This window comes from Arvicola amphibius, chromosome 6 (genome assembly GCF_903992535.2).
Source record: "Arvicola amphibius chromosome 6, mArvAmp1.2, whole genome shotgun sequence".
NCBI lineage: Eukaryota > Metazoa > Chordata > Mammalia > Rodentia > Cricetidae > Arvicola > Arvicola amphibius.
In genome coordinates, this window is record NC_052052.2 from 107206191 (window position 1) to 107228564 (window position 22374).

Here is a 22374-nt window from a genome sequence, read left to right on the forward strand (position 1 = left end):
ATTTGACAATCCTCCAGTTGTTGAGTTTTTTATAGCATACCCAGAATTATATGCCCAAGACCAACTTTTTCTTAATAACCTCACATATCCCTATCTTAATGAGCTAACAGATCTATACAGAATGACCTGCCTCTAAGGAGGAGCAGGTCTGCAGCGGATAAGGAGACTGCCCACAAGAGCCGTCTCCTAAAATCATAGAGCATATTGCTGCGGTTTTGTGCTAATAAGCATCACAAAGCAGAGTGCTTTTCTCATTTTCCACTTCCTGTTTTCCATAACAACATCTGTTGACCTGAACCTGGCGTTCAGCACAACACATATGTGCCAGAAACTGCAAAGGTAGGTGGGAATAGATGCAGAGGTGGGTGTTGCTGAGGGACAGGAGAGCATAGGCGGAGCGAAGGGGTCCTTTGTTTTAGTTTCAAATTACATGTGAAGATTTTTTAATAGCAAAATTACTAAGCCTAATATATTTCCGAAGAAGTGCCTATGTGGAAATCTGTCTGAGGGCTAAAACCAGAGCAATGGCTCGGTTGGTCTTAAGTTGCTGTGCACAGATGTGGGCTCCGCTTAAGGACCAACCAAGGGGTAGCTGCTTTGTGTGGAGTTGCATGTTCGAGTGCTGTGCCTATCTCCAACCAGGAATCCCTTGAAGGCTTTGTCTCCTTGTGCTTCGAAACACTAATGAGTGTCCCGCTAAATCTGTACAGGTTTTGCATGTTTTCTTGTGTTAGGACAGCTTGGGTAGTTAGAAAAATCTAATTCTCCCACACTTCTTATTAATCACGCTGTTTTTTTTTTTCTTCTCAAACACAGACCAATTCCAGGATGTTCCCGGAAATCTCAGCTGAAGTCATCCTGGACTCTGACAGCATTCACAGAGAGGAGATTCTAAAATAATTTATTCTTTAATGTTTTATGAACAAACCTAGAGATGGTGCTTATTCGACTCCATCTCCATACCCAATCTCAGTTTGCCTCAGTATGCTTTTTAAACCAACCAAGTAAGGCAACAGTTATATCTCAAGACAAAACTCATAATGAAGTCACCTTTTGCCTTGAAAACACATTTTACTACAATTGGTGTGATATTCAGCAAGACAACAAGAGAACAAATTTTAAAAAATATGTTTCCCTAAATGAAATGGCTTCCCAGTGCATTGCCTTTGACAGCTATTATAAAGCCACTATAGCTAAAACTAATGACGACCTCTGACCCACTGGAAATCGCCCACTGTCCAATTACAGTAACTTTTCCTCCTCAGAGCGGAAGGCGGCAGCAGCAGTAAAAGGTAATTAGCAAGCAAGAACTGCCGGGACAGCATATTCTCCACACTGGGTGACAAAGCTGAGCTCCACTGAGTGAAGGAAAATTGTGTTTTCGCCTACATTCAACGATGTCTGCTCTCACTTGAGAGACCCTGTCTCAAAATAATAAGGTGAAGAGCAATTGAGAACCCTTGTAGATCTCTACCTCTATCCCAAGGCACTCTCCACTCCCTCCCTCCCTCCTTCTTTCCTTCCCAACCCCCACCCTCAGGATTATTCATAAATAAGCTTACTTACAGGATCCTGCCCACATAGTGAGTAATGGCCGCTTTGACTTCCTTTTGAGTACTGGGTTCAAACCCAGGGCCTTGAGCACGCTTGGCAAGTACTCTGCCACTGAGCTACATCCCAATACTTTAATCCTGACTTCTGTCCCACAGGATCTAGGGTGACACTTTGGGCTCTACAAGAGCTCCTGCCGCATCTGAAGCAGCAGCTTTGGCTTATTGTTGAGCAAGAGGCATTTACCAAGCAAAATAAACTTCTCTACTCTTGCAGCTGGGAGATCGTTTCGTGTTTTCTAGGGTGATTCTGAAGGCATTTTCTCCTCCTTTTCCCCTTTGACCACTAATGAAAGAAATTAAATTCTTTGTATTTTTTACGAATAAAAATGAAGCGCCTCTTTGATTATTCTGCAGGAAATACTAATTAAGCAAACCAATCTTCAGGACGGTAGCAACTGCTGCAGCATATTGGTCAGGCTCGTTCGTATCCCCCTGGCTTCGTTTCTCTGAGCATTTGTTGCTGGATCTGCCTGTGGAATCTGGACTGTTCCCAACAAGGGCAGAGGCAGCCAGAATCCCTGTTCTTGTTGCTAACACACTTAGATTAGTGGTGCTAGGAGGGAGAAAGAGAGCCCATATCATATATTCCTTATCATTAATTTTTCTAGGTCCACAAGATTTGGATTCTTTCTGAGTCTCTATCTAACAACCAAATGTGGGCTCAATGACGATCAATGGTCATTGGCAAATGATCTAACGCTGTTCTCTCAGGAAGATCATCGTGACTATCCTGAACCTGCTTGCCATGACCTTTTCCATACTATGGCAAAACAGAGACAGTGCCATCCCATTAACCCGTTTTATCCCAAACAATATCACTTAGAGCTGTTTATCAGATGACAGAGAGATCTAAAGTCACGGAGACTCTTCACCTTGGCTGTCCATCCTTGGGTAGATAAATGAGATCGATTCTGCATTTGACCTGCTTATGTGTCTGGCAAACCTACTGAAAACATTTATCAGTTGTTCTTTATCATTTGAAGAAAGTCTCCACGTGCTTCTCCTTCTATTTCTTTTTGGACTTTATATTTCGGTTGTTTCATCTGTGTTCATAACTGTTTTCAAATTGCTTATGATATCAGCTATAAGAGACTCATTAGATATTTCTAGCATTTGTGTCTTTGGTTGTTGGTGTTGAGATTGGAGTTTCATGTAGCTCAGTCTGGCACTGAACTCTGAATTCTTCTGCCTCTATATCCCCAGAGCCAGGACTGCAGACAGGCATATACCACCATGCCTTGTTTATACGGTGCTGGGGTTGAACCCAGGCTTTGCAAATGCTAAGCAAGCAACAAACCCTGGTCATCTATGTAACCTTTATGTTGTTTGGTGTCTCGTGGTTGTCTGTTTCCTGTTGGATGGAGATTTGCCTGATTCTGCTCTATGAAGGGATTTTTCTCTTATACTGAGGGCATTTGGAGTATTCTGTTTGCTATTGTGTCTTCTGTGTTATCTGTCACCCCCTAACATGGTACCAGCAGCTGAAGTAAAATACGACTTCCCTGTCCTCTACTAACAAGCAGGAGAGATTGCCTTAGCTGCATCAGGGTGTGGTGTGTCTGATGTGGGCAGGACATCGTTACATCAGGACCACGTGGTAGAGAAGGGCCCTCCCCTCACAGCAGAAAAGAAGGTGCCTCAAAAGCACACCCCAAGTGCCCCCACTTCCCCTCAGAGCTCACCCCCTAAACTGTGCACAACTTCCTAAAAGAATTGGTAGTTCTAAAACAGAGACAGCTAGAAAGACTTTTTCAAAAACTGGAGTAATGTGATTGAAATGTGTTTAAGAACTACTTTGAGGAAACATGAGGAAATTTCGGAGATTCAAAAGTCTAAAATTAGACACATGAGTTAGATAGCTCTTTCAGGTCAGTAGTTGGAGGATGGTTAGATGTGGATAGACCCAGAAAAGATGAAAAATATGACATCTTGAAGGTGGAAGATTTTTTTTACAACCTATATATGTAAAGTAATGTAAATAAAATAGGAGGAAACTTGCTATATTTTAAAGAAATCAGTATAGTTTACTTCAATTATATACAGTGACTAATGTGCTTATATAGCTATATATAGGAAACTCTGTCTAGGATTTCTTTTGATGTTTAGAAAAGCAATATTCAAAGCTTTTTATTTGAATAATGGCATAATGGGTTTTTTAATAATTTTTATTTCTAATATTTTAAACATGTCCTCTGGAGGCTTTTCTGTGCTCATATAATTTTTACTGTGTAGTAAACTAAAAATTTTCTACAAAAGAGGAAATAATGTAAGTAATTTTAAAAAGCCCTGAGTAAGTTTCATTTGGAACATAAAGTATTTCTTGCCTAAAATTCACGTTAAACTGTTATGGATTGTTCATTTTGTTTAATCATGAAATGTGTTTATAGCTTAGTTAGGCCACAGGTACTTTTATTCTCTTCCTCTTATATATAGCAATGCTAATTCACTAGCCCAAATGTTCTCAATTCCCTCCTCTGGATACAAATCATAGCTTATATTTTTTAAATGATATATACTCCTCTACCCAGACAGCATGTAATCACCTATTGATGAAAATGAAAATGTAATTTATTTTTGTTTACCAGAAGTTGAGTTATAAAGAAAATATTAATTTAACAACAAAAGCGCTTACCATGGTGACACATGCTGGTAATCTAGTGCTTGGAGGTTAAAGCAGAGGGATCTGGAGTTCAAAGTCATTCTCAGGCACATAGCAAGTACAAAGCCAGTCTGGGCTACAAGGAACTTTCTTTTAAAATCCCAAGGGGTAAAAATGATTAATTTAAATGCAACTAGACTAAAATCATCAATGTAAAGATGTAGACACACACAACTTATACCCAATCTATAGGAGACTATACTTTTAAGACCACAAAAAAAGCTAAAAGTGAAGGAATTAAAAAAAAATGTTCCATACAATTAGAAATCATCAAGTAGTAACCAGAATGGAGCAAGGGTGTCTCTACTTTCACCAGACATAACAGACTTTAGGTTTAAGAGAGGGGGGGGGAGAGGGACGAAGGGAGGGAGGGTGGGAGGGAGGGAGGGAGGGAGGGAGGGAGGGAGGGAGGGAGGGAGGGAGGGAGACAGGAACAGGAATAGGAAATGTCCCAAAGTCACAAATATATAAAAATTGAACCGCAGACTTTCAATCATTGTGTTAAAGATGAACTCAAACGTTTTTAAAAGTATCTTTAGACAAACAAAAATGAAAATACACATTCCCAAAATAAAGTACAGGGCAAACTTTTGAAGATGAAAGTTGAAAGTAATAACTACCTACAATATAAAAAGAATACAAATGAATTCTGTCCCCTCCCATTTGCACATCTTTTGCGTTCATTCATTGGGTTCCACAGCATTTCACTAAGGCTGCCTGCATGACCATGGTGGAGTCATTTACTTAAGCAAGGGCAATCATACACCACTGAGGAATAGGATTCCTGTTCCCCCAGCAGCCATTCTGACCTATGGCTCCCCAAGGAGATAGGGCTTTTGAGCCTTTCTCTGATCCATGATGGTCCATTTTCCTGCAGGTAACCACAGCTGTTGTAGCTTCATGCATGCAATTGCCACCTCATGTCCAGAAGGCTGCTTTTCAGTGCGCCCCCTCCGACCATACAGCTCTTGCATTCCTTCTTTCCTTCCCAAGAGAAGCTTCTGCTATGCTCCATAAGCCTTGAAGGAGGTGTCTAGCTGTCCTGTTGAGGGCTGAGCACTCAACAGTCTCTTGCCCTGAGAACTTTCATAGGCTAGAGTCTCTGCATTAACCATTGGTTACTTTAAACAGACATTTCTCTGAACAAGGAACTACTCTATGGGTATAGGCATAAATATTTAAAAGGCAGTTTGACATCATATTATAAAGCAGAACAATAGCAATTTGTTCCCCTCTCCAGACTGTGACCTTCCAAACCACAAACTTTGACCAGGTTTACATTACCAGTAATGAATTCCCATGTACAGCTGGCCTAAAATCCAATGAAAAACAGGCAGTTAGTTACTCCCATAATAGCTATGCCACTATTACCATGGGTACATCTACCTGGGAGGTTGATATTGTAGCTGTCAGGACCTGCCACTGAGTAAGACTATTGATGACTGTCTCCACCCAGTAGACAGTTTGCATATCGCTGCCCGACACTGTGAAAGCCAGCCAGGAGGAAGGAAGTGCCTCAGGTTCCGGTCCAGTCAGGGTTCAATGAGATGGGAAGGAGATGAGAGACAATGAGAAAGAAGACTATAATCAAAGCTGTAATCATAGATATAGATACTGTGAAAAAAACTAGAGGGGAAGACCTAAATAATCTAACTTCACAGCTTAAGGAAGTAGAAACTGAAGGGAAAAAAAAGGTAATCTCTGACTTAGCAGAGAAAAAGGAAGTAATAAAGATTAGAGTTATTAAATCAAATCTTGAATTTAAACATAGAAAAAAGTAGCAAAGAGCAGTTGGTTTCCTTTGAAGAAGCATAACTTACCAAACCCTAAGCCAGATTAAAAATAAAAAGAGAGAGGAACTGCTCAAGCAAAGAAAATCAGAAACAAAAAAGAAGATGTGACAGCTGGTAACTTGAAAATAAAACGATTCCAAAGGCCATTGTGATGCCAACAAACACGGTAATCAGGAAAAATGAGCAGGTTCCTGGTAACACGAAACTTATCAGAACCAGTCGGCCAGTAATGAGTAAGCAAGAGAAGCCCAGGTCCAGACATTTCACATATGTGTTCTACCTAACATTAAAACAATCAGAACCAATTTCTTTTAAATGCTTCCAAGAAATAAGACAAACCTTCCAAAACTCTATGAGACTGCAGTACCATGATACCCAAGCTAAAGATATCACAAGAAAGAAAAAGAAAACACAGACTAATATCCCTAATTCAAAACTCCTCAGTGAAAGAGTAGCAAGTCAAACTCGGCAGAGTACTGAAAGATCTCTATACCATAACCAAGTGGGATTGACTCCTGGCATATAAAAATGGGCCAAGCCCCTATCAGCCAATGTGACACAGCACATTTAAAAAAAAAATGAAAGAAAAAGTTAGGAAAATCATTTCAATGAATCCAGAGAAAACATTGATAAAGCTCCTTTTTATGACTAAAACACTTGACAGCATAGGCTGAGTAGGATCGTAATTCCATATGAGCTAGTATGCAACAACTCAGAGATACCATTATAATCAACATAAAACCCACCACAACATAAAGATTCCCGTCCTTACCACTTCTGTTCGACATAACACTAGAAATCCTAGCGAGAGCAATTAGACAAGAAAAATAAATTTGAAACATCCAAATTAGAGGAAAAGAAGAGCTGTTTCCAAGGGCAACATCATGCACATAGAGAAAACTCTAGAGATTCAGCCAAGAAACTAAAGTTATAGTTTAAAAAAGTCACACAAATATTAAAATATCCAAAAAGAATCTTGAAAAATGTAATGCCGGTTACAATATCAATAAAAAGAATGCAATAGTAGAAAAAACTTAATCAAAGAGGTAAAAGACACACAGACTGAATATTTTAAAAGGTGGATAAAGGAAATTACAGAAGACATTACTAAACAAAGATACCGTGCTTTTAAAGATTAATATAATTAATATTGTTTAAATGTTCATAGTATCTTCAAAGTCCTACAGATTCAATACAGTTTCTAACAAAATCCCTAATGATGTATTTACAGAAAAAAAAAGGAGACCAATCCTAAAATTCTAAAATACGGAACTACAAAAAAAAAACAAACAAAAAAAAAAAAAAAAAAAAAACCTTCTTCAAGAACTTACCTGGAGCTGTGTGTGTAGGTCATCTAGTGGAGTGTTTGCCTAGCATGAAGCATGCACAAGGCCCTGGGCTCTATCCCTAGCACTGCAGAAACCATGTATAGTGGTGAGTGGCACAAGTCTGTCAGCCCAGCACCCGGGAAGTGGAGGCATGGGAAGTTCAAGTTCGTTGTCCACAGCAAAGCTAGTTTGAGGGTAGTCTGGGATACATGACCTCTCTCTCTCTCTCTCTCTCTCTCTCTCTCTCTCTCTCTCTCTCTCTCTCTCTCTCTCTCTCTCTCTCTCTCTCTCTCTCTCTCTCTCCTAAAATGGCAGTAGTATCATTCTTCCTAATTTCAACACACATGACAAAGCTTCATTGTCAAAACAGTATGACAGTGGCATAAAAAAAAGACACACACAGCAGCGGGCGAGCATAACAGTACAGAAATAAACCCCTGCAGCTAGGCGAAGGAAGCATTCTGTCACCTGAGCTTTAATAACCGGAGTTCTTGAGGCTAACTTTCCCTACACAGGCTAGGAGGGGAAAAGAGACTCATCGTGCTGCACGTGAACACGGGAGCCCCTACTCACGCTGCACATGAACACGGGAGCCCCTACTCATGCTGCACGTGAACACGGGAGCCCCTACTCATCCTACACGTGAACATGGGAGCCCCTACTCATGCTGCACGTGAAACCAGGAGCCCCTACTCACGCTGCATGTAACGCAGGAGCCCTGCAAGACACAAAACTGAAAGAACTGACAGATGGCTTAGGCTAGATTCTCCACGTCATAGGGGAGAGGGAGGCAATTTCCGGGGAGAGTACACGATTTCTGGGGAGAATGAATGACAAGAAAAGCAGAAAACAGCCTGGGACAAAGCTCCTCCCAGGTGCGAACTGTGGTGGAAACACATGGAGCAACACAGCCACTGCGGCAGGATTCTCCACAAATAGCAGCCCTTGGGTGACAGCCTTCTAAGACAGATGCATCCCGTCCAGGAGGATGTCCTGACAACCTTCAGTCTCTTTTGTGCCGATTCATCCTCCCTGATAATGCAGTTGTTTGTTTGTTTGTTTCTTTTATTTTTTTATTGAGCTCTACATTTTTCTCTGCTCCCCTCCTTGCCTCTCCCCTCCCCTTCAACACTTCCTGAAGGTTTCCGTGCTCCCAATTTACTCAGATCTTGTCTTTTTCTACTTCCCATGTAGATTAGATCTATGTACGTCTCTCTTAGGGGTTCTCATTGTTGTCTAGATTCTCTGGGATTGTGATTTGTGGGCTGGTTTTCTTTGCTTTAAGGAAAGAATTGAACATTTGCCCCATCCTTTGGAACGTCTCCATTTAGTAGATAAGGTTGCATTAGAAGTCAAAGCTGGAGGTTAATGACCCCACAATTGTTAACTCGTGTGAGTCTTGTAGAGATTCTGGGATGCAGACAGACAGGACAATTCCGACTCAGCAGAGGCTAAGCGATTCGGCCACGGTTACTCAATGCGCATAAACTTGCACCTGACTTGACTCCAAATTCACTTTATTTCAGTTCTAATGACTCAAATTATGTATGCACCTTGATGTCCATACACTCCCCATGGCTTCAAAAGCGTGTATATTGCGTTTTTTTCCAATGATATAATAAGAGTGAATGGTTTCATAATGCGAGTGTCTTAACTATTTTGTTTAGTTTTCCCGTCTGAATGACAGAGAGGAATCCTGAGTTAATGTCTGCTGCCCTCTTGTGTCCGAGACTAGTAATGACATTCTACGAGGAGACAGGTACCTTGGCTTCGGTCTTCTATTTCTTTCCCTTTATTTGTCCAGGGAATCATGTCACTCCGACCTTAAGAAGTCCGAATTCTAAAATTCGATCTGTCCCAGAGAATATCTTAGCTCACCTTAAACTCTCAGGAAAAGAGAAAAGAATGTGTTTGTTTCCTGAAAACCAGTAGTTCCAGGGTGCGATGGAACAAAATTAAACCAGCACACACAATGCAATAAGCCTTCTTTGTCTCCTATCTTTGCACAAACGGCCTCAAATCAGTTTCCAGCCTTAAGTAATGGCTGTTACTGAGTTACTGGCACCTCCCTAGAGAAGCCCGAGGAAATACTGGGCACTAATGGGGAATACCGGACCCTCGAGGGCTGTTTTCTTTCAGGAGCTACGGTCTCAGGTTCAGAAAATGCAGATGGATCTTTGTGGCTTTCCTTGTTCTGTCTTTGATAAGCCATCAATATATGTTATATTACATTTTATGATATTACTTATCGTATTGATCATTCAGTACTTTAGAAGGGTCTTCTACTTGAAGGCAAACTCGGATGAGTAATTTTTCTTTTAAGAGAAATTAAAGTCCCAAATTTTAGGTACAGGGGAGATGGCTCAGTGATAAAGGACACATGGCTCTTACTCAGGACCCAAGTTCGGTTTCCAGCACTCATGTGGTTCACAACCACCTACAACTCCAGCTGCAACCAGTTCTGTAGACAGCTACGCTCACATGCACACAGCTGCACACCCACATAATTAAAGATAAGGCAAATTAATTCTGAAAAATTCCCACTTTTAGCTACCTGACAAACCCATGCTCCACACACCGTATTTACTTTAAGAAACTAGAATTTGCATATTTTAAAAATGTATTGATGCATTGGATGACTATTTTGTTGTTGTTGTTGCTGCTGCTGTTACTGTTACTGCTGTTGACTGGTGGTTTTTTCTGATAAAAGGAACACACACACATACACACAGAGAGAGAAAGAGAGAGAGAGAGGGAGAGAGAGAGAGAGAGAGAGAGAGAGAGAGAGAGAGAAAGAGACTGTCATGAGTCAAGTGCCCAGCCAAATTACTTCTGTTTTTCCATTTCTCTCATTGTAACTAAGTGCCTCAGCCACGATAGCACCAGCACTGTTCTGCGGGTTACTGAACTGAAAGGCTTAGCTCTCGGTTTATTTCCGGGAGTGTGCAAAGCAGAAGTACACTACAAGGCAGACAGCAGCTACAAACTGTACGTGTCCCTGAGCCTTCATTTTCTCTCTAAAGAAGTGGATGCTAAGAAGTGCTTCCAGCAGGACGGTGAATGGACACATTTGCCCTAGGCCGGCCCAACTGTCCTTCCTCCTTCTTGGTCAGAAAGACAGGTAACTTACTTCAAATGGCAATACTTTCGGGGAATAGAGTTATTTATGGAGATAAGTCCTTGGTGTTTAAACTGTATCATCTCATCTAATATGGTAGCCCTTAATCACATATGGCTACTTAAATTTAAATTGATCAAAATTAAAACAACTAAAAATCTGGAGTCAGACATGGTGGTCTATGCCCATAATCCCAGCACTCAGCAAGATGGGAGTCACTAGTTTTGGGGCCAATCCGGAAATCACAGTGAGTTCCAGGCTAGCCTGAGCTACAAAGTGAGGCCTCATAGCAATAAGCAAACATTTCTCAGCTCTCGGGTGCTTCCACCGCCCTTCAAGTGTTCGCCAGCCCCCTGTGACTTCTGCCTGCCGTCTTGGATAACAGCTGATAACATAGCCACAGAAAGCTGGCAATACAGCTCCGTTGGTAGAGCTTCCCTAATATGCATGAAACCCTCAGCTCGCTCAATCCTTAACACCACATGAACTGGGCACGGTGGTGCACACCCATAATCCCAGCAGCTGGGAGGCAGAATCAGAAGCTCAAGATTACCCTCAACCAGAAACCAAGCTTGAGGCCAGCCTGGTTGTATCAGACACAGTTTATAAAACATATATATGGGATGGGCAGACAGACAGACAAGACAGACAAAGACAGAGAGCCTTTCTGTCACCATAGTGCTGGACTGGGCAGCCTCATTTTACATGAAAATTTTTGGTTCTGACCAGATCATAATCAATAGAAAGAGACTGGTGTAACTATAAATATTAGGTAGGCTAAGTAGCATTTTCTTTTAAAGCAGGAAATTTTTAAATTGCATAGGACCAAGAGGGGACACTACGACCCTCGGACTCTGAGACTGACTTGCTTCCCTCCATTAAGAAATGGATACCTCTCAGCTCTAACCAAACTAAGACACCAAACTAGAAACCTGGTGTAGTGTTTCCCAGCCTAAACTGTAGCGCCCTCCATCTTAGAAGTACTAGAAGAAAACAGAAAAGAAAACAGATGAATTATTGATGGAAAAGCAACACCGGGTCATCTCAAAGTAGGCAGAAAACGCCGTACACTTCACAAGGCTACACACAGAGCAAAGCGTTCAGGGGACAGTTTGGTATATTAATTCAGCATACAAAAGTGACCTGAAGGCCGTGTCTGTGAACGAGGACCATGGGTAGTTTCTCCACCTCGGATCTGTAAACCACTACAGCGGAAGGAGCAGTTGACAAACACAAAGAGAGAAGAACGAGTCTAAGAGAAAGCCCATAATGAGGCCGACTCCCCGCTCACACCACCAGGATAGTCCCAATTAGTAAACTGTACTGCAGCTCCCTAAATGGTTCTCTGGTGCCTTCCAGTGATTAATGCATCTCTCCTAGAGAAAAGAAGATGCACCGGGCTCATCCACCCTGGGAGTATAGGCTCCATGCATGGGAAGTGGTCCGTCCACTCAGAGAGGAATTACCCTCCATAGGTCAGCTCACACATTTAGAGACCCCAGGGCTTTTGTAGATTCTATTGCCACAGGAGAGATTCCAAGAATTACCATCAGCCATGTGAGGCCCATGCATGAGGGAAATTGCAACTCTCCTTCAGGGGAGGTTGGCTGACGTGGGAGCCAGTTCTTCAGATCTCTGGAGGCCTGCTCAGTGAGGTACTTTTGTGTTCTGCGTGGTCTCATTTTGAATACACAAATACAGAAACCATCCTACCTTAAATAAGTCTAGGGAACAGAAACATTCATTTAAGGCACTTGCAGGAGTTATATCTGTTTGGGGGTTGGTTTTGTGTGTTGTTTTTTTCAGAGCACCAGAAGACAAAATAAGTCACTGAGTAGCTACTGTGAATTCTCCTGCATAGAAGACGCTGAAAAGGATGCATGGAGTGGGTAGGGACATAGGAACAAAATGTTAAGGAATTTCTCAAACTTACCTTGTGACCCCCTTCCCCCAGGGCCAGGCATGTAAATCATTAGCTCTTGTTTTAAAAATAACATCAATAAGGAAATCCCTAAACCACATGTCCTCTGCCCCGGCCCCAGAACCAAGTGCTCAGAAGTGCTGCTAACCAGCTGGCCATTCAGTGGGCTATCAGAGGTGGGGCAACTTCACATTAGCTGTGATGCTCAGAACCTACTGAACAAGCCAGGTGGGTCTTCCCTTCTTCCCACTGGAGCGTGTGTTTCAGGTGTGCTCATACAGACGCAAATACACACTACGCTGCATTTTTAAAGGTGGTTCTTTAACAATAGGCCCTCAAGCTGGCTGTAGGAACCAAAACATATATGAGATTATCAATGTATTTCAGAATCCTAGGAAGGCAATTGCTTTTGAAGCTTAAAGGCAACTGAAGGACATTGCACATCAAGCTAGGAGCTGTGACATAAGATTATTCCCATATCTTTGTGAAACTGAAGCAGGAGGATTCTTGGATCTTTGAGAGGTTTGAAGCCAGCCTGGGCAACCTACTGAAGTCCTATCTCATCTGACAAAATGAAATAAACTGGAACTAGGGACGGGAATGAGGAGGCACGCTTCCTCTGCCTCCTCTCGGACATATCTGCATATCTGAGTTGTGTTTCTCTCTTGCTCTACAGAACCATGTGACAGAAAACACAGCTCGCACAGCCTCGGTCACTTTATCTTCCAGCTTCAGGAACAAGGAAGATTCCAACTGACTATCTGAATTTCCAATCAAATATGCCAAAGAAGAGATTCGTGAGCCAGCCCGGACCAGGGTTCCTCTTTGTACAAGCCAACATGAATGAGCTGTCTTTCAAGTGAGTGGACAATTGTGAAGGATTTTGTCAAGTAAGTGTGTGTGTTGTGACAGTGCGCATGTGCACACACAGAAGGAATTATTACCATCTGCTTTCTCAGCTCATCCTCGCTCCTAAAGCTGAGAGCTCACACTGTCACCGATGGCGTTTCCCGTGTATCTATTGTGCTAGTCACTTTCCTTGCTGGCTTGATCAGACGTGTGGGCAACATGTAATTATTATCAAGATACACGAGATTTTTAATTTTCTAAATTAATTAGTTAAATTTAATCCCATCTCCTTTCTCAAATAATTGCTTAGTTACAAAACCATACTTTAGAATGCTAAACAACATATATTTTAGATTCATAATAATCACACCGCTGATTTTAAAATGACTAACCATAATTTTTTTACTTTTGGGTTTTTTTAAATTTTTTTTTGTTTGTTCACTTTTTGAGAAAAAAAATTTTTTATATAGCTCAGGCTAGCCTCAAACATATGGCAATCCTCCTGCTTCAGCCTCCCAGGATCTTGCAGGCATGAGCCTCAAGGCTTAATATATGCCATATGTTTCCAGCTATAGTTAAGAATGAAAATATTAGATGGAATCTTACATGCTCATTTCTCCAAAGCTTTTCTTAACTATCTACTTGCACCACAGCCACTGTGCCCATATGTATGTTTTTATTTCAAACCACTAGCACTTTCTCTCCTAATGAGGATCTATTAGTTTGACAAAAAGCGCAATAACAAATGTTTGGAATGAGGCTGTGTGCGGAAGGCAGTCCTGAAAGGTAAACACAGAAGCGCACAGCGTCATTAAAACAAGCAAAAATGTGAAAATGGGAAGCTGTTTCTCAACAAATATTTGTCGTTGACATATGGCGCACAGGACTCTAATAAGCTGGTTGGGGTTTCGCACAAAGCTATTTTTAACCTTAGATGAATCCATAGATACTGACCATGTCCCTTCCAAAGTGCTCACATTCTGTGAGCAAGGAAATCACATCAGAGGATCGCCAGAGATGATGGGTGAGCGAGATGGCTCCCCAGAGAGGAGCATCTACCGCCAAGACTGATAAAGCTTGGGTATGGTCCCTGGGACCCACGTGGTAGGAGAGAATTGACTCATGTGAGTGGTCCTCTGACCTCCACATGCACCTGCTGCGGCGCGCACACACATGCACATGCTGTGGCACATGTACACATGCACAGGCTGCAGCAGTGCACACATGCACATAACATGCACATGCTGCGGCGCACACACACATGCTCATAGCATGCACATGCTGTGGGGCATGTACACATGCACCTGCTGCGGCGTGCACACACATGCACATAACATGCACATGCTGCAGCGCGTGCACGCACGCACCTGCTGTGCCACATGCACACACGCACCTGCTGCAGCACACATACACACACATGCACACACGCACATAACATGCACAAAGCAGACAAACAGCAAATAAATAGGGTGAAATTTGGTTTAAAGAATGGGAGATGGCTTATTTAGAGCTACATGACAAAATGATTTCCAGTGTTATGGGGGGAAAAAAACTCAGCAATGTGTTTGGGGAAACTGGGTATTGAACTCAAATTCCAGAGCTTCCATTTTCATCACAGTCCTAACACTAGATAGACTATAGCCCTAAGGAAGTCATTCAGCAGTCTCAGTCCCCAGTGTGTGTGTTTGCAATGCTGGGGTCTAACCCAGGGCCTATCCAGGCAATGGCTCTATCACTGGCTTTGCTCCCCATCCTCTAAGCTTCACCTTTAACATGCAGCAGACATTTTCAAGAGATACAGTCAGCGCTGTATATTATAACGGCGGCAAAAAATATGCACAGTGAAACAAAACTCTCAAATGTCTCATTGGATAAAGTTTAGCACCCATATATACCAATGCATCCAATGCCCAAAGCAAAACATAAACCATTTCCAGCAGCCCAGAATATTCTCTCATGATGTAGGAGAATTTAAAGATCTTTTACATCCTCAGCTATGTATCAGGTATAGATCTGGACTTCATTATGGAGTCATGAGAAAAAAAAAAAGATTCAAGAATCTAAGCACTTGTTGGCTTACATATTTATTTTGGTGATATCTTTTTTGCTCCTTCATCCAGCAATTCCCCACAAGCAGTCTATGAAATTTGGAATGATGAATTAACTAGTTTAGGAGGTAAAAGGTGAGAGGAAGCAGCCAGTCCGGCCGGCCAGGTAAAAAGGTCTAACACCTGGGACCACCCAGGCAATGTTAAATGTGTTTCTCTGCGGTGGCTTTCGGCACCTTTATCTCACTAATGGAAGCTATCACTGTACACCAAGGAATCATAAAACGTCTGTTTTCAGAATGTAATGAATGTCCATACAGTCCTTAGACTTTTGCCCCCAAACATCTTTATTCATCAAGGGAGTTCAACGTACTACCAAGCTAGGGTACAAATGCTGACCTGATGACTATAACAGCTTGGGAAACTATCACACAAGCCTCTGAGTCCCTCCAGGGACTGTAGCTGCCATCTAATCCCGGGGGCAAATCTCTCCTCCAGTGTTTGCTGGGCAGGGAAAAAAGAACTCTCCTTTTCTACAGTTTGGGGCAATGAGTCCAATGTTATAGCTTTAAGAATACAACAGATGAGCTCATTTATGATTCTTCTGTACAAACAGCCCGAACTCCTCAAGGCAGACTGGTGGATCCCAGTATGTCTAACTCCGCAACAGTCTAGGATGCTCTGTAAATATGCGTTCCCGGTGTTCATCAGTATGTGATGGTCCCTTTTATGTCACCTGTTTCTAATATTTAATTGACATCTATAGTATGAGCTACTGTATGCTATATACACTGAAATTGTTAAACTCATGTTCGCCCTATGTTTCACAGAGGCATTCTGTAAACGGTCATAGGAGCTGTTGGTGCTAACCACTGTATGCTTCCCTAGCTCATAAAACAATAATCATCCAAATCATTGTACTTAAACCCTTTCTGTTCAGGTTTGACTCAGAAATATCCCCCACAGGCTCATGGGTTTGAACATATGGATCCTAGCTAGTGGCAGTGTTTTGGGAGGTTGTAGAACCTGAGAACATGCCCTAGATAACGGAAGTAGGGCGTGGGGGTAGACTTTGAAGGTATGCACATTTCTGGCTCTAATCCCAGTTCTCTATGGCCTGCCCATCAAGATGAAAATGAACTTGAAAGTATCTGCTGTCACAGCCCAAGTCACTCTGGTCACCAGCCTTTCCCTGCCATGATGGACCTGCTGTCTCTAAGCCCAAATCAACTGCTCATCCATTCAATAGCCTCTGCTTGTTATCTCAGCAGCAAGGAAAGTAATGAATGCTCTGTCTTCCTTCTCCCTTTGTTTTCCTGGGCCCAACTCACATCCCACCCAGTGCACATGTGCAAACATGCCATAAAGAAAAAAAGAAATCCATCATATTGTTCCACGTTTATAAAGCACATGTTTTGCATTTATTTGCTCTAGTGATCCCCGAATCCAATTTTAAGGGATTTTCCCTGTAGATTTCTTTTTAGAACTGCAAAACTTATAGATGTGCTTACCTGCCATAATTTTATTGTATATCAAGTCAGAGAAACCTCAGTCCATCCAGGCTTTCATATCCAGAGATGGGGAAGTACAAAAAGTAACAGACAAACCATGCCTGTGCTGTATACAGATCGCTTTGGTAAAGGGAGAAGAAATCAAAATATTCTGGGAAAATTCACTGAATATTATTTTTCCATATAATGCCATCAAGCATCAAGCACAGCTAACAAAGCCATAATTCACATTTTGATTCCAGTATTGGGGCTATAGGGATATTTTTTGTTGCTTGTACTATTTTGAAAGGTTTTGCCATTAACTTGATCAGTTTGATTATTTCATGAACTTAGAATACTGTTATATCTTTTTATTTAACATTTGAAAGGAAAGCCTTCTCGCTAAAATACTAAACATGTGCTTTAAAATCTGTTCTTTAAGCAGACTTTCCAGACAGTGGAGTGAATTTCTGTGGCTGTTAGAGACTATACACTCAGGATTTAAATGATACTGTGGTACTTGTGAAAGATCCATTCTAGAAACAAAAAGAGGGAAGCTTATCAGCTACTAAGTGGGCAATCTCCACTTTCTAGTTTCCCAGTAAATCAAAATTACAAGCTTTCTTGTGTTCATTTGAAAGTTGACCCAGGTCCCCTTCTGTCCTGGATTAATTTATGTTGCTGTAACAAAGCATCCTGACCAAAAGCAGACTAAAGGAGAAAGTCCATTCTAGCTCACAGTTCCAAGCTGCCGTCCATCAACTGTGAGAAAGGCAAGGTGGGAACCAAAGCAGCTACTCACCCACATTACTGGGCAGAGGAAAAAAAAGTATGTGCATGCATACCTGCTCAGTTCACATGTGCAACTGCTTAGCTCATGTGCACACCTGCTCAGCTCATGTGAACACCTGCTCAGCTCACATGAACACCTGCTCAGCTCATGTGAACACCTGCTCAGCTCATGTGAACACCTGCTCAGCTCATGTGAACACCTGCTCAGCTCATGTGGACACCTACTTAGCTCATGTGGACACCTGCTCAGCTCATGTGAACACCTACTTAGCTCATGTGAGCACCTGTTCAGCTCATATGAAGACCTGCTCAGCTCATGTGGACACCTACTTAGCTCATGTGGACACCTGCTCAACTCATCCACACATCTGCTCAGCTCACTTCCTTCACTCTTTTTCATAGCACAGACAATAAAATGGCACTGCCCACACTCAAGGTGGATCTTCTCATTTTAATTAATTCTATTAAGAAAATTCTTTATAACTGTGCCAACTTGATTTATGTAACCCTTCATTAAGACTCTCTTCCCATATGGTTCAAGATGTTTTAAGGTCAGATCAAGTTGACTATTAGAATTAACAATTACCCTATCTAAAAATAGCTTTGAGTCAGTTAGGCAAGAAGAAAGTAAAGACGGGAAGACTTATGAATACTCACCTGGGAGAAGTTAGAACATGTAGTTCTAAGCCACAACATTCTGTGGCACATTTTATTTGTTTGTTTAGTGTGTGTCTGTGTGCATGTGTATGTGTGTGTATGCATGAGTGTGTGTGTCTGTGTGCATGCGTGTGTGTGTGTGTGTGTGTGTGTGTGTGTGTGTGTGTGTGTGAATTTAAGGACATGTGGAGACCAGAGTCAATTCTTTTCTTTCAATATGTGGGTCCTGGGAATAGAACTCAGATGTAAATCTCCCTAGTCTTTAAGTTCACAGATGAAAAATAAATAAAGGAAACTCTCAGATCTTGAAAGAAAGGCAAAATGCCATGACAGACTAGAATCTGCCTCTATTAACTCATTAGGTAAAAAAAAAAAAATAAAAAGAGCTAGAACACAAATGCAAAAGTGACATAGAAAACAGGACTCTGGTAACCAATCAGATGTGATACACCATTGTCATGGTGTGTAAATCGTCTTCCTGAATCTCTATGAGAACACTTAAGTGTCTTGTCTTGTTTTGTTTTTTCTTTGTCTGAAAATATGAAACAATGAATGTGGATCCAGGGTCTGGGGAAAATGCAGACAGATGCATTGAAGACAATCTATTGTCATCATCAAATAATATTCTACTTCTTAAGGACCCATGCGTTTTGCAAATTCAGCATCTTTAGTCAATATAACTGTATTTCCAAGTGTTGAATGTCCAAATGCATGACAAGAGTTGCCAGCCTCCCCTCTCAAGTGGACAGAGATAGAGAGCAAATAAATGTTTCTTTGTTATTTTGTATTTGTATATATTAATTATGTCATACACCATTTAAACAAGCAAATGACTTTTCCAAATAGGACCACGGCAAATATCTAGGCTCTTACATGAACAAAAACTCTTGATCTCTACAATTTTTTACTTATGTAACATAATTTATATTATTTTTCTTTTAAAATGTTAGTTTTTGAGACTTTGATACATTTGTATTCTGTATTTTCATCATTTCTACCCATCTCTTTGTTCTTCAACTCTTTTCATGTCTCAAGTCCCTCTCCTATTCATGACCTCTTGTTCTACCATTGTTGTTGCTACATATGTATATAAGTATGCACAGTACACACACATAATATTTGTAGCCTACTGAGTCAGGTTATTATTTCACCTACCTGCATGTATGGAGGGCTGATATTCTTATCAATACTCCCCCTTTAGTTTTGAGATCTTGAAAATGAAAGCATTAAACTCTGCATTGGTGACTGGAAACAGGAAAGCTGCAGGCTCTGGAGGCAGATTTGGGTCAGACCGGAAATTCTGTGTAAACTGGGAAAGTCTTCATGGGAAATGAAAGAAAAAGTAAAGAGTTCATGATTCCATAAAGATCCCCACACACACTGAGTTAAAATTCCGGAGCTATTGCTGAGTTTAACAAAATCTGGACTAAAGATTGTTTTCCTATAAATGAGAAAAACTATAGACTTTTTATTCCTAGATCAGCAGACTCAGATCAGCTGAACTAGAGATAAATTCACTAATATGATTTACTGTGTTCCAGGTACTGTTACGATTTATGTTAATTAGCACAGCACATTTGATGAGAATCACAGGAAGTAAATAAGCAAGCAGGGCTGAGAATAAACCTTTGAAAACCCACTCCTTCCCAGAAACAATGAGAACACCTGGGAAGGCGTCAAGTCCAGAGTCCTAGATATGGGTCTTGCAACAACTAGAAGGGAGTTTAACCTTGGGACGAACAGACGAGTCTTGGTAATGACACCGAGTTCTGTGTTGTTTTAATTTCTCTTTACCCACTCTCCTGACTTCCTTGAAAACGAATATCCTTGCAAAAACAATAAAATAATCATCTTTGAACCCCAAGGGAAGCAAATTGGATTAGGAACCCTTCCCAAAAACATTGCCCTCAGAATCGCAGGTATTTACCCTGTACTTCCCTAGAAATTTCCACGCAGAAGGCTGTGTTCATGACCAAAGCCAGCGCACAACAGAATTTCTCCCAGAGAATCTATCAACAAAGGGTCAGCAGCAATTGATTTACACTAAAGCTTCTTGACATGGTTAGAATGTTTGGCGCAAAAATAACTAAGGAACCCTAAGAGGCAAATCCGAGGAACAGGATAGCATGAAAAACTGTCAAGTTCTGCTGTGTCCTTGGAAACCGAAATGGCCGTGCACTTGCCACAGGATATGCGTGCAAATCCATGGTTTTGTAACAAACCCCAGAAAGAGTGAGAGGGTTCAAAGGTCACCCCTTTGTCTTTCCTGAAGGCTACACAAACAGGAAGTAAGGGCCGTGGTAGGATGGTCAGCAACCTGCCTGTAATCTTCACCCTTCTTTTTGCCTTGACAAAATGCCTTACAGAAGCACCTGAAAAATCAAAATAATAAAAATAAAAATAATGATGATGATAATGATGATGATGATAATAACATGTTTTTGGATTGTGATTTTTCTTGTCTTCTTTTGTTTTGGTTTTGAGAAAAAGTTTTGTGTAACCCAGGTGGCTTGGAGCAATGTGTTGTCTACATCAAAAGCAGTTTATGTTCAAAGACAAAAAAATGAGAATAAATTTAATAAAGATGAGTTCAAAACTGAGTTTACATTGAAAATCAAAAAACTGTTGAAATAGGCTAAAAATAAATATGCAGACATTTTGTACTCACGAACTAATTGATTTAATATTATTAAAAGGTAAATATTCCTATTTTATCTATATCTATATCTATATATATTTATTGAAATCCTATCAAGCTCACAGATGATATTTTTGAACAAACATGGAAATGGAAAGGACCTGGACTAGCTAAGTCATTTTGGAAAGAAGAGCAAAGTTGGAAAGCTCATCCTTCCATAAGTCAGAGCTTACCATATCATTATAATAGTCAAGAAGGTGTGGTACTGGTGTAGAACAGATTTACATCAACTGGAATAGAATTGTCTAGAAATAATCATTAATTATAATAATTAAATAACTGAATGGTTGAAAGAGTGCCAGAACAATTATTCTCAAGGCTGAAAGAATAGTCTACATTTAAAGATTTATTTTAATTTTTTAAATTTTGTGTATGCATGTGTGTCTGTGAGAGGTGATATGCTATGCATGTGAGTGCAGGTGCCTTGGTGCCTGAGGAGACCAGAGGAGGACGTTAGATCCCACGGAGCTGAGTTATAGACACTTGTGAGCATCTCAGCATGGGTGCTGGAAAATGAACTCAAATTGTCTGCAAGAGCAGTTTGTATTCTTACCCCTGAGCCATCTCTTCAGCCCCAAGGATAGCCTTTCAAACAAATATTGCTAAAAAATTAGATATTTAAATGTACAAGAAGTAAGTTGTATATGTACTTGTGGCATATAAAATTAAGTAAGACATGGACCTAACAAAAACCTAATCATGTTAAAGATGCAAAGTGTTGAAGGAAGTTTACACGATCTTGAAATGGATGAGAAGTTTTTAGATACTACTGAAAACACAGGCAATGGTAGAAAGCATAAATAAATTATTTTTTATAAAAATTGAGATAGGTTGTACTTCAAAGGAATGGCTCAAGAAATAATGAAAGGAAACCACAGAACAAGAATAAATATTGGCAATTCATAGATTGACAAGGAACTTGTCTCTAGAATATGTGAAGCATTCCTAAATCCCAACAATAGAAAGACAAACAGATCATTTATTTCAAAGCCAGAGTTTAAGCACATTCTTCTCTGTATCTACAGAGAGGAATCACAAATATACAGTAAAACCATGAGTAGACAATCCTGTCATTGGACATTGGGAATGCAAATAAAAACACAGTAACACTCTAACCACCGCATGCCTGTGGGGAGACAGCTGCAACAGTTGACTAACATGGGGCTGGAGCTCACTGAATTTCCAGCAGGAGTACAAAATATGATGTCTGCTTTGGAAAACTGCCTGGCTGGTCCTCAAAACTTAACTTGGGCTTATATTTTTAAAAAAATTCACATAATAATTTGTACAGTGTTCCAGAAGCATTCTTTATAAAGTAATGGAAACCAAATTCGGAAATTCTTCAATAGACAAACACCTAAACCAAGCACGCACATAGATATTCATTTCGTAGGATGCAATTCCGTCA